A 15,529-nucleotide genomic window follows, 5' to 3' on the forward strand; every position below is an offset into this window, starting at 1 on the left:
CAATCAGTTTCTCTTCCATATCTAACTTTGTAAGTTTAAAATGAAGGAAACATCATTTTTGCAGGTCACCCTTGGTTACAGTGGCCTTTTTCATGTTCCATCACTCACTGTTATGGCAAGCCTAATGCAGATTTGTTTGCTATTTGTTTACCTAGTATGGCGATATTGATAGTGGAAGGACAGCAGCTCTGCTGTTCCTTCTCAGTGCCGGGTTTCATACCTTATTTCTGAAAAGTAGTTCTGACTGAGAACAAACTCTACACTATAAACTCCTAAACCTCTAGTGTATGTCTATGATTGTGTAAGTGTGTGTGCATGTGTAATAGGTTGATGCCCTCTTGCAGCAGATAGTATTTAACTCATTAGAAGAACATCAGCTCCTGGAACAGATAGAAGCCCAAAGGATCCAGAACACAAATACTACTAATGAGCAATCATTTCTCTCTCTCTCTCTCTCTCTCTCTCTCTCTCTCTCTCTCTCTCTCTCTCTCTCTCTCTCTCTCTCTCTCTCTCTCTCTCTCTCTCTCTCTCCCCATGTCATTCGTTTGGTCGATGGATATAAAAGCCTGTTTTTATTACATTAATAATATGCCACGACACCCACTGTGGGAAAAATAAACGGTCATAATATTTGGCATGGGAGACGGACAACATAATATCCAAATCCATATTCAGTCTGCGAGCTCAAATTTAGCACGGTTTCTCCCCGATGTGTTCCCAATGCTAATTCCGCGTGGCCATCTTGCCCGGCGCGGCAGGAGCTCATTTGTATGAAATGGTAGATGTTGATGTGGCATCACACAGAGGGTCAGTTCTCCGCTTAGACGTGCGGTTCAACCGCCCTACTGCGTTTAGGTGTTTGCTGTGTATTCATACAAACGCTACATCTCAACTTTACATATCGCCGTGCAGAGAATAAACAGCCTGATTTGTCTTTTCTTGTGTGGAACAGTCTTCTTTTTTTCTCACTTTCACTCCAATCTCTTGGATTTTTCATTCTTTAAAATATCTTGATATCAAATCCTTTCCTTATTAAGTGCTTTTTAGGCAGTTTTTAGTGCTTTTTCCACATCTAAGCAACCCATTCTCAAGGCTAACTGGCAACACCAATCCTTTCCCCCTTTCAGGCCTGTTTCATTTCATATTCCTCCATCTCTAATCTCTTTTCTGTCTTTTTTACTTTTATTGAGCAATGAGGAAACCACATTTAGATAACCTAAAGATGGCTTGAACTTGTGAGTTTCTGCTACTAATAGGACCTACTGTATTTAAAATAAGGGTAAGTATTTAAAAATCCCAAACAATTTCCAAAATACCTGCTCCCCAAAAATAAATAAATAAATAAATAAATAAACTCAATGCAGATGAAATATGAAAAGTGGACCTTCTAAATGAATACTGATTTTTTTTAATGTTTTCTTCTAGTAGTGTGATTTATGAAAAGTATGTTTTTAAATTATTGTGATTTAAATGTAATTAACCCTTTCATTCTACCAGGGCATAGTGATGGTGTCAATTAAACAAATATTAATTTTCTTATGTTTATTATACATTTTAATTCATAAAAAGTTATATGTTTAGAGAACATGTTTTAGGAAGAGAGAGAGAGAGAGAGAGAGAGAGAGAGAGAGAGAGAGAGAGAGAGAGAGAGAGAGGGATCATTTAATGTCATAATTGTGAGAAAAAAATTAAGAAAAAACAAAATAGTAAATTTCTGTTAACAACATATTTGATTCATTTCATATTGGATAATGAAGGCAGGTAAAGTTGTATCAAGAATCAGTGGTATTCTTTTTGAGTCAATAGCATTTAAAAAGTCACTGTGTCTGTCTGACTGAACTGTAGTATAACATATATTAAAATTGATTATTCCCATATTCCCTGGTAGGATATATCAGCTGCCCTGGTTTAGTATTGAGGGCATCATCTGATTATCAAGATTTTACTGTTAAACCTCTTTATTCGGTTTGTGATTCTGGAGCATTAAAGGATGAGTGCATTAAAAGGTTACTTTTTGGTGCTTTTTATATCGGACCTAATAGGACAACCTGATCCATCCAAATATTTTATCCTATTTCCCAGAATTGATGTAAATGTAGATTCCTGGCTAGTACATGTAGCCTGAGTGATCATATAGACTCAAGGTCTCTGCCTGGCCTTTTCTTATTTTTGTCTAGTTTTGCGCCTTGCAGCACCAAGTGGCCTCTGCAAACCTCCATAATGGCTTCCAGACTCTCCCACCTGACCATGGTAATGCAACCCAATACCGTTTAAATGGGAGTCATTTTCAGCTTTTGTTACCACAGTGAGCCTCGGGGCAACAGAGGGAAGCTGAGGACGCTGAGCAAAACAATTTAGAGGGAAGTGTAGCAGCGCTTCTGTCTCTCTTGAGTGAACACAGCTCCAGCCCGCCAATCCATGCTAGCCCATTTAAAATCCTGTTAAACTGCAACTTATCCCTACGATTCCTCACCTGCCATGCAACAACACACCTTACCAACATGCTCTTAAGAATATGTCATATGTATTCGTGTACACAGTTGCTGTTGTTTTATGGTGTGTGAAAACTGAACATACTCATGCAAAACGTTCTACAGCGGAGACTTTCCTTTGAATAATTTTTTTTTGCACCTCACAGAAACCTTTCTGCATTTTTAGATTTTCACTAAAGGAATGGTTCAGCCCCAAATACAAATTCTGTCATCATTTATTCTCCCTCATGTTGTCCCAAACGGGACACAAAATTTAGCGGAACACAAAATAATTTGTTTCGAAAAAAATCAATGGGACCCCAAACTTTCAAGCTCCAAAAATGATATAAAAATTGCATTGAATTAATCCATAGGATTATGATCAACGGATAAAACATTTATAATTGAATCACTTTAAAATCAAATCAACACATTCATAAATGCACGCATACAAAGACTTCATCAGATATTCCATAAAACATAAAATGTCAACGTTCACTTGTTCTTGCATGTCATATGACCAAACGTCATGATGTTTTAGTTTTGTGTCACCATATTTGATGTAGTCTGTGTATGTGTGCATTGATAAATATTTGATTTGGTCATATGGATTCATTTCATGCTACCTTTATGTCCATTTTGTAGCTTCAAATTTTTGGGTACCATTGACTCTCATAATGTGGACAAAAACACTTATTTTGTGTTACACTGGAAAAAAAGAAAGTGACATGAGGTCATAACAACATGATAACAGGTTTAATACCGATTTTCTTGGCTGATTTTGATTTAGATTTTTTCTTTCTTAGTAAGTGTGACCTGCCGATACTGATTTTTGCAGATTCAGATTTTCTTTCAAAGAACTTTTCTTCAATGCAAAATTTTATTTTATTAAAATAATTTCTACTTTCACTAGTAGAAAGACAGTAATAACATAAATACAGATTAATGTTAAAAATTTGTTACAAAAGTTATTCAGTCATTCAGGAACTCGATTTTCTTGGTCTTTTGTTCTTTTATTAACATGACTGCTGTCACTTTAAGGGTTTATGCATGGATCCAATAGAGTGGTGCAGGTATGACATCACTTTGTAGGCCAAAAGGCATAAACAAGTTAGCATTTTAGCACTTCCGGCATCATCCCAAAGTCAATGGTTTTTTTTTTATGGGTTTTTGGTTAAATGGCTGTGATGAACTAGCCTGGGTTTCCCCATGCTGCGATTTTATTCACGCTGCTAGGCAGCCTGGACACCATGGACCAGATTTTCCCCTCAAAAAGGGAACCAATCACAGAACGGGGAGGGAGCAGCAAGACGATGACGACGTCTATGCGACACACCGAAGCAGTTTGTTTATATCTATGGATCCAACATGGCAGCAGACGCGAAGTTACCTTTCGATGCAGCCTTAGATAGTGTTCTAAGTAGTTTAGAACGCAAGTTTATGTCGTCTTCTTCCTCGTCGAATTTCTGTCGCTCTACATACGTCATCTGGTATAATTGAAACGACTGGCTATGAGCTACGTACAGGCGCATTTGATAGACATTTGTAGCGCCCAATAAACGGCTCTGGGCATTCGTAAACCACGCCTCAAATACGAGAAAATGAACATGTGGTTCCCAGACCACGTCTCAATGAGACAAGGTCTGACGTTAGCCAGGCTAGTGATGAACACAATCTCAACATGATGACACTTTCACATTTTATTCTACGACATAAAGTACATCAGTATTACCCTTTTTTGAAGCTGGTACTGTACATGTCTAGAAAAAGGCTAAAGTGGCTAAATGGGACTACAGAGGCAGTCAGGGAGATTAAATGCATAACAGGTAAACTCAGTCCGCTTTTACCTTTTTAGGCTTATACTCGCGCTCTTATAAACTATTCTAACTCAAACTTTCTGGTAAATGTTTTTTAGATAAAAACTGAAAGAGTTGTCGGAAGCTTAGTGATGGTGACGATGAATTCGTGGGACCGTGGTGTAGTCCGTTTATAGCCTACCTTTAGCTTTTTATTTCTGGCGACTGCATTTAGGCTTCTGTTTCACAGTTTATCTGTGAAAATTATCTTGATGGGCATACTTTTTTTATTTTGCGATAATCCAAAAGCCTATGGAAAAAATCCTATTGGGTTTTTGTTGAGGGAACCAGTGTAATGCTAACTGCCGGTTGGCCTACAACATAAGTCATACCAGGCTGCACCACTCTATATACTGTACAGATACACAACATGCGTTATCAACTGACTGTTAAACTGAATACTCACCAAGATGGACATTTTGACATAATTTTGTGTGAATTTGACCTTTTAAGTGCAGTAAGCCACTCATTTTGATGCTTGCTACTCAAACTGCTTGAGACTGAGAGGCGGCTTGTGCGCTCCACTTATATCAGTGGTGCGCACGCTTTTGGTGTGAGCACCAAACCTGCAGGAGTTAGTAAAATTATGCGTAATAAAAGCACTATTTAACTGGAGCGAATGAGACGAGTGAGTGAGATAAGGCGGTTGTGGGTCACTCAAGAGAGGGAGACTGACGTTAACGCCTGTGTCCCGCTGGCAACAAAACGGACCGGCTCGGAATCAGAAAGACGTGAGTCTGACCGGCTTGTCACCGTCCGGGGCGATCATGTGGATAATCGGCCAATTCCGGTCCCTGGCCGGTCAATTAGTGCATCTGTAGTTTAAAGAGATGTTTATTAATACTTTTTTTAACACTGTCACACCAAGTTTGTTTGTTGGCCAGGGGAGAACTGGCCCCCTTACGAGTCTGGCTTCTCCCAAGGTTTTTTTCTCCATTCTGTTACCTGATGGAGTTTGGGTTCTTTGCCACTGTCGCCTCTGGCTTGCTTAGTTGGGAACACTTAATATTCAACAATATTATTGATCTGACTGTACTGACGCCACTGTATGAGAACTGAACTGAGCTGGACGATGAAATATTTTATTTGCAGAACTGCTTTATAGATGAACTAATTTAACAATTGATCTTCAGAACTGAATCAACACTAAACTGACTTCAGCTGAACTGTGAACTCTATTTTCTTTTTAGAGCTGCTTTACAGCCAAATTAACTCTGTTTGCATCATTGAAGCATTATTTTTCAGTTTATAAACTGCTTTGAAACTATCTGTATTATTTAAAGCACTATAAAAATAAAGGTGACTTGACTTTTTTTCACACTGAAACAGGTTGGACCCCACATGATATGTCATTGTTGTACTATACTTTTGGGGACATCAGGTTGCTACAATGCAGGAAAAAACCTGACCCACATACTAAAACACAAAAAATACACATAAAAATACATCCCTCATTTTGTGTCCAGTTTGGGGTAATGTCATCAAATATTAATAACGCCAGTCAGTGTGTTAAAAATCATGGTGGGCTGACATACAGTAGCTCTGTGACAGACATTGTCTGTGCAGAGGAGACAGCTTCCTTCTCACTCACTGATGGAGTTTCAGCGGCGCCCGCTCTCAGATCACTTAATGCATCAGTCTAATAACCTTTTAATGTCTGTATTATGGCGGTCATTTAATATTTGCTCTCGGAAAGATGCGCATGTAGATCAGCAATGACTGTAATGATGATAATGATAATCATATGCTCATAAGCCGCTATCCTAAAGCATTGCATTACTGTGCTCACCGGTGGTTAAAATGAAGAGCTTTTAGCCATTATGGCTATAGAAAAAATAACCGCTTGCAATTCTGCTAATGTAATTTCTTCATTGCATGCATGTGCAATTTAATTCCACTGCATTTTGTTGACACTGCTTTTTCTTATATTTTTCCCCCCTTGTCTTTTTCCATCTTAGCAAGTGGGACTAAAATGTGGGCCATTTGCATGAGTTATGCTAATTTGTTAGGGCAACGAATGCATTAATTTCATTAGCAAATGGCCTCAAAGCAATAATTACCAGAGTAGGTGTGTCACAAGCAATCATGTTAAAATTTGCCAGTTAATTATTAAGATTTTGTTCGGAGAGACCTAGATTTGACATGAGTAGCCGAAGGAGAGACGGGGAGAGGGAGAGAAAGAAGGAGGAAAGAAAGTTAATGTTCTCCAGCAGCTAAGGTAAGGTGTGTGTTGTTATGTTGAAGGGAGGAGGGAGTTGGCAGGAGGAAGAATGGTGGGTTTGGGTTGGTTTGCATGTTGACAGCTTACATTCTGGACTAATTACCGCAAATAGCACTGGGCTAGCTGGTACTCAGTGAATCCAGAGGGGTGTAATTATAAGAGAAAGGAGGGCAGGGGCTACTGAAGCGGTCTCTGCTCCCATTGATTGGAGTCCACTCGAGGAGGAGGGGAAACGCTTCTCCTTAGCTGTCATAGACTTGCACTTTGGCCAGACTGTGGAAAACATTTTGATTCTTGGGTTTTTAGACAGACTATTAGGTCTATTTTAGGTCTAATTTAGTCACCATTATATATATATATATATATATTATAAATAATTATAAAATATAAATAATTATAAATAATTTTCAATTTTTTAAGCATAAATGTATGGAAGAAAACTTTTATATATATATAAAATATTTTATTTTTTTATATATATATATATTAAATAATTATAAAATAGAACTAATTATAAATAATTTTCAAATTTTTAAGCATAAATGTATGGAAGAAAACTTATATATATTTTTTTATATATTATTATATATTATTATATATATATATATATATTTTTTTTTAAATATATATATATATATATAAGTTTTCTTCCATACATTTATGCTTAAAAAATTGAAAATTATTTATAATTTGCTCAAGATATATTCTCTAAAGACAAGCCTTAATTTCACAAGCAACCATTTAGGTTTAATTGATTGATTACTGATTTAAATACTGATTAAGAAAGCGTTTTCTAGTGTTATTGTATTATTTTATATATCAAATGATAATGAAGTCACTTATCAAGTGTCAGCTGTTTGATTATCGTTTTAGCAACTTTATAATATTCACTGTCAGCCTGATACTCGCGCTTTTGATGTTCCTCAGGACTGTGTCTTAATCATCTTGGCAGCTGTTTTTGAATAGGTTGAATACCTACGAGGTTGGCACCTAAACTCATCCTCTTCAACTCGAGGCATAAATCTCCTGGTCTTCCTCTAAAACTTTCTTTAGGGTTAATTCCTCTAGTTCTTATCCACTGACACCCTTAAAAACTTTTCCCTCCCTCTGTCTCTCAAGTGTCTCCTTAAAAGTGAGCACGCTTTTCTCTCGTCTCCACCACTTTGGGGGGAAAAAAATGTTAATCATTACTTCAATTCAGATGAAAAGCAGCTTATCCTGTGATGTGGATGAGACCAGTAGCTGCTTGCCTCGTCATTTAGCTAAAAGCAGTGTGTGATGTTTGTACAATGATTCTGTCCAATCCATCCATACACTTCTCTTCCAATATGATGACTGATGAGAGGATATGTCATGCGCTGAACTTCAGACATTCTTAGCAAGAGGACTTCTTGCTATACTGTCTGTTTTTGTTTTATTAGCTGTGTTCTAATATTTAGTGAACTCAGTCTAGTGAAATGAGCACACTCAAATACACTACAGTTCAAAAGTTGTTATGCTGTTCTTTATGCAAAAGTCTCATACTATCCCAGGCGGCATTTATTTGTTAAAATAATAATGAAAACATTAATTGTGTACATATTATTACAATTTAAATATATATATATATTTTTTTATTTGAATATATTTTGCAATGTCATTTATTCCTGTAATGACAAAGATAAACATTTTCAGTAGCCATTACTCCAGTCTTTATTGTCACATGATCATTCAGAAATCAGTCTAATATGCTGATTTGGTGTTCACGTAACAATTCTTATTATTGTCAATGTTGAAGACCGTTGTGCTGCTTAAATTTGTATTCATAATTTTTTGATTAATAGAAAGTTTAAAAGAACAGCATTTATTTGAGAATTTTTTTTATACAATTATAAATGTCTTTACAATAATTTTTGATGAAGTGAATGCATCCTTGCTGAAGAGTAGTATTATTTTTTCAATAAATAAATCTTACTGACCCATTTTTTAGGAAAAATAGTTAATATTTGTTTGTTTAAATATTTGTATCGATATTTTTTGGCAATGAATGAAATTTATATTTGTCGCAGTGCATTATGGGATTGTCTTCTCTTTAAGCGTACATGTGATGCTGCCATTGAATTTAGCAACAAAAGAGGTAGCATAATTGAGATGATTACCTTTGAAAACATAAAGAGTAGCTATAAAACTGAGCAATTGTGTTTGAATCCTACATGGTTGTGAAATCAAAAGAGAACTAAAGTGAAAGAAGAAAGCAAAAGAATGTAATTTATTTCCATTTAAGTACATTGCACTGGCTAATTAAGCAGTCTGATGCAATTTGTATCGCTAATACCTTCCATCGGCATGATGCAGTCTGCCTGGAGGAGGTCATGAGGTTGCTGGTGGAATTTGAGCCTAACGAAGCTACTGGACTGAATGAATAAGTTGGGATAGTTGATTTACTTTGCATCAGCACTGCAGCCAACCATTGTTCCTGACTGCTGTGTGCTTGGGATTTGCTAGTTTAACTCCTCTTATTTAACCTCTGTGCCCCTCTTCCTCCATCTCTCCACTCCTCCCCACCTCAGGCTGAACTCATTTGGGTTCCTGCATGGGAAGGTCCTGGGGCGGATTCAATCAGCCGCAGCCTTAATTGGCTCTCAGGCATTCAAATTGAAACCGATGGAGAACTAATAACAATTGCCCTACTGGTTTGTAGCTGTAGAAACCGAGGGAAAATTAGTTGTGGTGCCAGAGCGGTGCACTTTTTAATTGCAGGCAGGATTTTGGTGGGTTTGGTTGAGAGAACCATTAAACACACACACACACACACACACACAAACACACACGCACATGCACACACCCCAAGGGCTCTTCTTTGTTTCCGCGACCTCAGAGTGATTTTGTAACATGACTGTGACTGGAATTTCTAGTGGCCATTTGAGTGTGTGTGTTTGTGTGTGTGTGTGCGTTTCTGTGCGTGCTGCCCTCCGGTCCATTCCACCATGTCATCACCTTCCACCTCTCAGTCAGACAAATGAAAACACACACTCACAAAACACACAGGTGTTCGGTGGGGCCTTCTCTCAGTTTTAACAGACAGTTCAGGCATGTCCCGCACTCTGAGCTGCTGCTAATGTTTACTGAAAAGCAGTTCATCGCGGCCATTATTGCCCTGCGTGTTTTGACAACTGCAGATGAAAGGGCGGTGTAGGCATGATGGTGAGAGGAAGACGAGGCCTTCACAAGCAAAGCACTTTTACTAAATGCTGTTGGTGACCTCTTGATCTGTCTAGAAAGCTGCACTAGCAGATGGTAAGACGCGCAGGATGTTTCTCAAGTCAACATTTGAGTTTGTACAATAATAATTCAAAATATAACATTTACTTCTCAAATGACACAAAATGATATATTGTACTATATCATGTAATGCCATATGTATATGTATATATACACTGTATGAAGTAACAAAGCTGATTTAAGCAGTGCTTTTACATTTTAAAAGGGTCATTTGTGCATTTGGCAAAAAAAAAAAAAAAAAAAACCCATTAATGTTGTCTAATTTTATCCTGTCTGTCTCACACAAACAGTGTGCACAAGTTCAAGTTTCATAGCTCTCTTCTTAATTCTCTCTCAGCAGGAGTATGTGCCCTTTATAGCTGTAACCATACCTGACAGATCAGAGGCAGGGACCTGAAGTGTGTGTGTTTGTGTGTGTGTGAGTGTATTTTCATACAAGTTGTGTGAATGTATGTGCCCAGCCAGTGTCTGTCACTACAGTGTTGCTGGTGCAGATGCATTGTGGCACTCCCGGTCCTCATACACTAGGGTCATTACACATGTGCAACTCTAATAATAATAATAATAATAATAATAATAAAACTTAGCTGGGTTTGAGAAAGAGCCTTATTTACTGGTCAGTTATATGAGTATATACATTTAAAAAAAAAAAAATACATTATACAGACTGCCTTTATAGAAGTATCCATCTAACTAACATTATGTTCTGACATCATTATTACAATAAGAAATTCAGTTGATGGTCTGTGTGCTTTTTGTGTTTTGGTACTTGTCCTTCTCTGTGTGTTTTGAACTAACCGATGTCTTCTAAAAATACAAAATGGCACAAACCACAAAATTAGTTCAGTCATAAAAACAGAGGTTCATGGTCACAGCTGTGTGGGGCTCTGCAAATAAACGCTCTGCTTGTTGAAATGTAGACCATGTACTGTAATTGGTAGGCATTCACATGTGCTAAGAGAGGACATTGACTAAACCATGCCTAGAAGCCACGGCTTTGGTGTTTGGGTGGAGATCGGTAGTCCATGGGCCCATTACTGTTGCTTTTTGTCAAGCCCATCTGTGTTTTTGGGAATCCTTTTGATCAACTTTGAACTGTTTTAAAATGTGATTTATTCCTGTGATGGCAAAGTTACATTTTCAGCAGCCATAAGTCCTCAGTATCACATGATCATTCAAAAATCATTCTAATATGCTGATTTGGTGCTCAAATAAATAAATAAAATAATGCAAAATATGTATTATTTTACTATTAGTACAGCATTTATTTTAAATAGATTTTTTTGTAACTTTAGATTTTTTTTTTTACTGTCACTTTTTCTTCAGTTTCATTCATCATTGCTGAATGAAACTATTATTATTATTATAACAAAATAAAATCTTAGTCTACTCTGGATAAAAACATCTGCCAAACACATAATATCAGACATTATTAGACAGCAATTTACAATCAGTTGTGTTTCTTGGAAGTTGAACTACAGGAAATTTGTGTTTTGTAACATTCCTTTCTTCTTGTTGCTGACCAAATATTTCTCAAATTCATCTTACCCCCTCTCACATGGTTCCAGGCTTTGTGGTGAAGTGAAGATTACATTTTGCTACTATGGTAACATGCCCCTTAATTAAAGGCAGAACTGATGCATATGCATTGATATTGCATATTACACTGGCAGATAAGGAGTTTATTTGATAAACTACAAATAAAGCATGCATTCACATCGAAACAGCCTAGGCTACATGATAAACGGCACTAAAAGTCTTATGAATTATTCTGAATTCGCAGCAATCAGGTTTTAAAGTGGCAGTAAATCCAGTCTAAATAGGTTCATTCATTATTCTCTTTGGTGTGGCTGGGATACTTAAAGAGTGTTATGTCTGGATTGTCCCACGCTCAGCTGTGTTCTAGCGGACGGTGTTCTGGCTTGACCTGATATACGGTGCAACTCGAATTACGGAGACGGAAATGTCGTCGTCATCTTGTTAGTATTCTGATGTAAGCCTGGGGCACGGGTGTCAGATGCTCTCAAAATTTACAGCTCAATTTGGAAACCACAGATACAGCTGAGCATGGCTTTGGGGTGACTTATAATGAAAATACCAATCCACATTAGCTCCACTTGCCACAAGCAAAATGTTAATATCAGAGCAGAAAAAAAGTGAGAGAGGGAGATAGAGAGAGATTGAACAAAGATACATCAGAAAGAAATGAAAGTTTGGTGTCCATGAATGTCTTCCAATGTTACTGGCAACTTTGAAGCTGGCTGAAGGTCTTTCCTGGTTGTTGGACAGAAATTTGAAACATTCATTGCTTGCTGAATTGTTGGTGGATTAGCGAGGTCTGGCAACAGGCTTTTTTGCATTTGTGTCAAATCAGTATTGTTTACATTTTGTATTTTATGAATGCACAGGGTATGTGATCTATTTCATTAAGTTCACATTTCAGGGAAAAGAGGCACACTTTTGGGAGGCACATTTTAACTTTAGGATCCCTCAATTTGGTTCATCCTTACTCTGCCTTCTGGCACCAACTAAATTAAAGACTTTTTGTTCCATCCTGATTTTCCACTGGGCCTTTAATGTCATACTTATTTCAGAAGGATATTGCCAGTGATTCTTACAAATAATAAAGGGAAATGAATGTATTACTGTCTGAGCACAATGAAAACATATTTATCCTCAATCTCCATGTGAATTGCCCTAGCTCAAATAGTCTTCGATTGAATACCGCAAACATATTTGCATAAGCTTTGAATTTAGAGTCCTCCTCAGGCTCCGAGAATTGTGTCAAATCCTCTCTCTCTATTGTCATCGTTTGATCGTGGTGAAGTGGTACTGCTGATGTATATGATTATCTTAACTAAGACCAACAAATGAACAGAAATTGGGAACAGGCACACCTTTTTTCTCTTATTATACTCTATTGTCTTGCATGACTTATCAGTGATTTTAGGGGCTCACAGTAGTTCAATAACAGAAATAAAACTTATTCTTTATTTTATAACATACAAATATACACTCACCTAAAGGATTATTAGGAACACCTGTTCAATTTCTCATTAATGCAATTATCTAATCAACCAATCACATGGCAGTTGCTTCAATGCATTTAGGGGTGTGGTCCTGGTCAAGACAATCTCCTGAACTCCAAACTGAATGTCAGAATGGGAAAGAAAGGTGATTTAAGCAATTTTGAGCGTGGCATGGTTGTTGGTGCCAGACGGGCCGGTCTGAGTATTTCACAATCTGCTCAGTTACTGGGATTTTCACACACAACCATTTCTAGGGTTTACAAAGAATGGTGTGAAAAGGGAAAAACATCCAGTATGCAGCAGTCCTGTGGGCGAAAATGCCTTGTTGATGCAAGAGGTCAGAGGAGAATGGGCCGACTGATTCAAGCTGATAGAAGAGCAACTTTGACTGAAATAACCACTCGTTACAACCGAGGTATGCAGCAAAGCATTTGTGAAGCCACAACACGCACAACCTTGAGGCGGATGGGCTACAACAGCAGAAGACCCCACCGGGTACCACTCATCTCCACTACAAATAGGAAAAAGAGGCTACAATTTGCACGAGCTCACCAAAATTGGACAGTTGAAGACTGGAAAAATGTTGCCTGGTCTGATGAGTCTCGATTTCTGTTGAGACATTCAGATGGTAGAGTCAGAATTTGGCGTAAACAGAATGAGAACATGGATCCATCATGCCTTGTTACCACTGTGCAGGCTGGTGGTGGTGGTGTAATGGTGTGGGGGATGTTTTCTTGGCACACTTTAGGCCCCTTAGTGCCAATTGGGCATTGTTGAAATGCCACGGCCTACCTGAGCATTGTTTCTGACCATGTCCATCCCTTTATGACCACCATGTACCCATCCTCTGATGGCTACTTCCAGCAGGATAATGCACCATGTCACAAAGCTCTAATCATTTCAAATTGGTTTCTTGAACATGACAATGAGTTCACTGTACTAAAATGGCCCCCACAGTCACCAGATCTCAACCCAATAGAGCATCTTTGGGATGTGGTGGAACGGGAGCTTCGTGCCCTGGATGTGCATCCCACAAATCTCCATCAACTGCAAGATGCTATCCTATCAATATGGGCCAACATTTCTAAAGAATGCTTTCAGCACCTTGTTGAATCAATGCCACGTAGAATTAAGGCAGTTCTGAAGGCGAAAGGGGGTCAAACACAGTATTAGTATGGTGTTCCTAATAATCCTTTAGGTGAGTGTATATATACACTGTAAAAAGTGAATGTGCTGTTGTTAACTTAACAAGCTTTTTCTGTTTGACCTGACATTTAAAAATTGGTTTCAGGTGAATTTAGTCATATTAAATACTATATTTGACTTGAATGACATACATTAATTTAGATGCATTATTTAGGTTATGTGAAAAAACAGTTAACAGTGTATGGAAGACCGGCGGTATTTGCCACATTTTTTTCTCTAGTGCTCTTTTTCAGGGTAGGTTTATTTTTGAGAATCATTTTCTATCCTCTCGTTAAGTTGTGCTGTAAAGAATACTATTTTTGTTTCAAATTAGCATATTATCACAATGGCTGTTAATGAACACTATTTATTCACATTACACATTTAAGGTAAGTGTCATAACCAAGGAGGGGCAGGCAGAACAGTCCATGGGGGAGTGGATGGAGGGAGGGAGGTGCCAGGGTGGGTTGACGATGGATAGAGGAGACAGCTGAAGACCCCGAGCATGGCCAGGATGAAGGCCCACTGTAAAACCGATAGTAGGAGGAGCCAGGGTGGAGACGATGGATAGAGGAGACAGCTGAAGACCCAGAGCATGGCCAGGATAAAGGCCCACTGTGGAACCGATAGTAGGAGGAGCCAGGGTGGAGACGATGGATAGAGGAGACAGCTGAAGACCCAGAGCATGGCCAGGATAAAGGCCCACTGTGGAACCGATAGTAGGAGGAGCCAGGGTGGAGACGATGGATAGAGGAGACAGCTGAAGACCCCGAGCACAGCCAGGAAGAAGGCCCACGGCGAAACCGATAGTGGGTGGAGCCAGGGTTGAGTCATTTGTCCGACCACCAGTGGTGGATCCAGGAGAGTCGGAGACCCAGGCGGAGCCGAGAAGACCGGGCGACACCGTAGGTCCTGCTGGCCAAGGCGGAGCCGTGGTGACGAGCGGCTGAGATTATTAACCAGGGTGTCGGAGGACTGAGGCGAAGGACCAAGGCTAAGCCGGAGGAAAAGAGGAGTTCAAAGAGGGTGGGTGACCTCCGCACCTTCAGTGCAGCTGAAGGCCTGGAAGTCCGTGACGCAGGCAGAGCGACGATTGACCAAGGTGGAGCCCAGTGTAGCTGTAAGGACGTTGGTCCCAGGTAGAGCCGAGGCAGGGAGGAGCTAAGGCGGAGCCGAGCCGATGTGGAGAGACAAGCTCGGCAGTCTGAGGTTGAGACGGGATCCACGTGCCTAGGCGGAACTGGAGATTGGAAGGCCTGAAGCAGATCTGTGCGTGTAAATAACAGAGAAGACGAGGGACTGAATGGAGCCAGCGAAGGTGGGGCTGAGGAATCTGGGGTTTAGTTAGAGGAGGCGGAAGAGGGAAGCTGGGCGGGACCATCAGAGACGCAGGAGACTTGGAGCTGGGCAGGACCAGGTGAGAGACTTTGGGGAATGTCCTCTTTTAAATTCTCAAAAAACTTTACAGAGGCCAGACTCAGCTCACCCTCAGCGGTGGGAGTATGG

The 15,529-nt window shown here is 39.1% G+C and overlaps 1 protein-coding gene across 1 annotated transcript in view; it reads left to right on the forward strand.

Annotated features, from left to right (window-relative positions):
• The window catches only part of LOC311300924 (uncharacterized protein), a 123,284-nt gene that overhangs the window by 31,706 nt on the left and 76,049 nt on the right, over nt 1-15,529 (forward strand). The gene's annotated exons all lie outside the window — the stretch shown is intronic.

The sequence above is a fragment of the Rutilus rutilus genome, assembly GCF_951802725.1.
Source record: "Rutilus rutilus genome assembly, chromosome: 12".
Lineage (NCBI taxonomy): Eukaryota > Metazoa > Chordata > Actinopteri > Cypriniformes > Leuciscidae > Rutilus > Rutilus rutilus.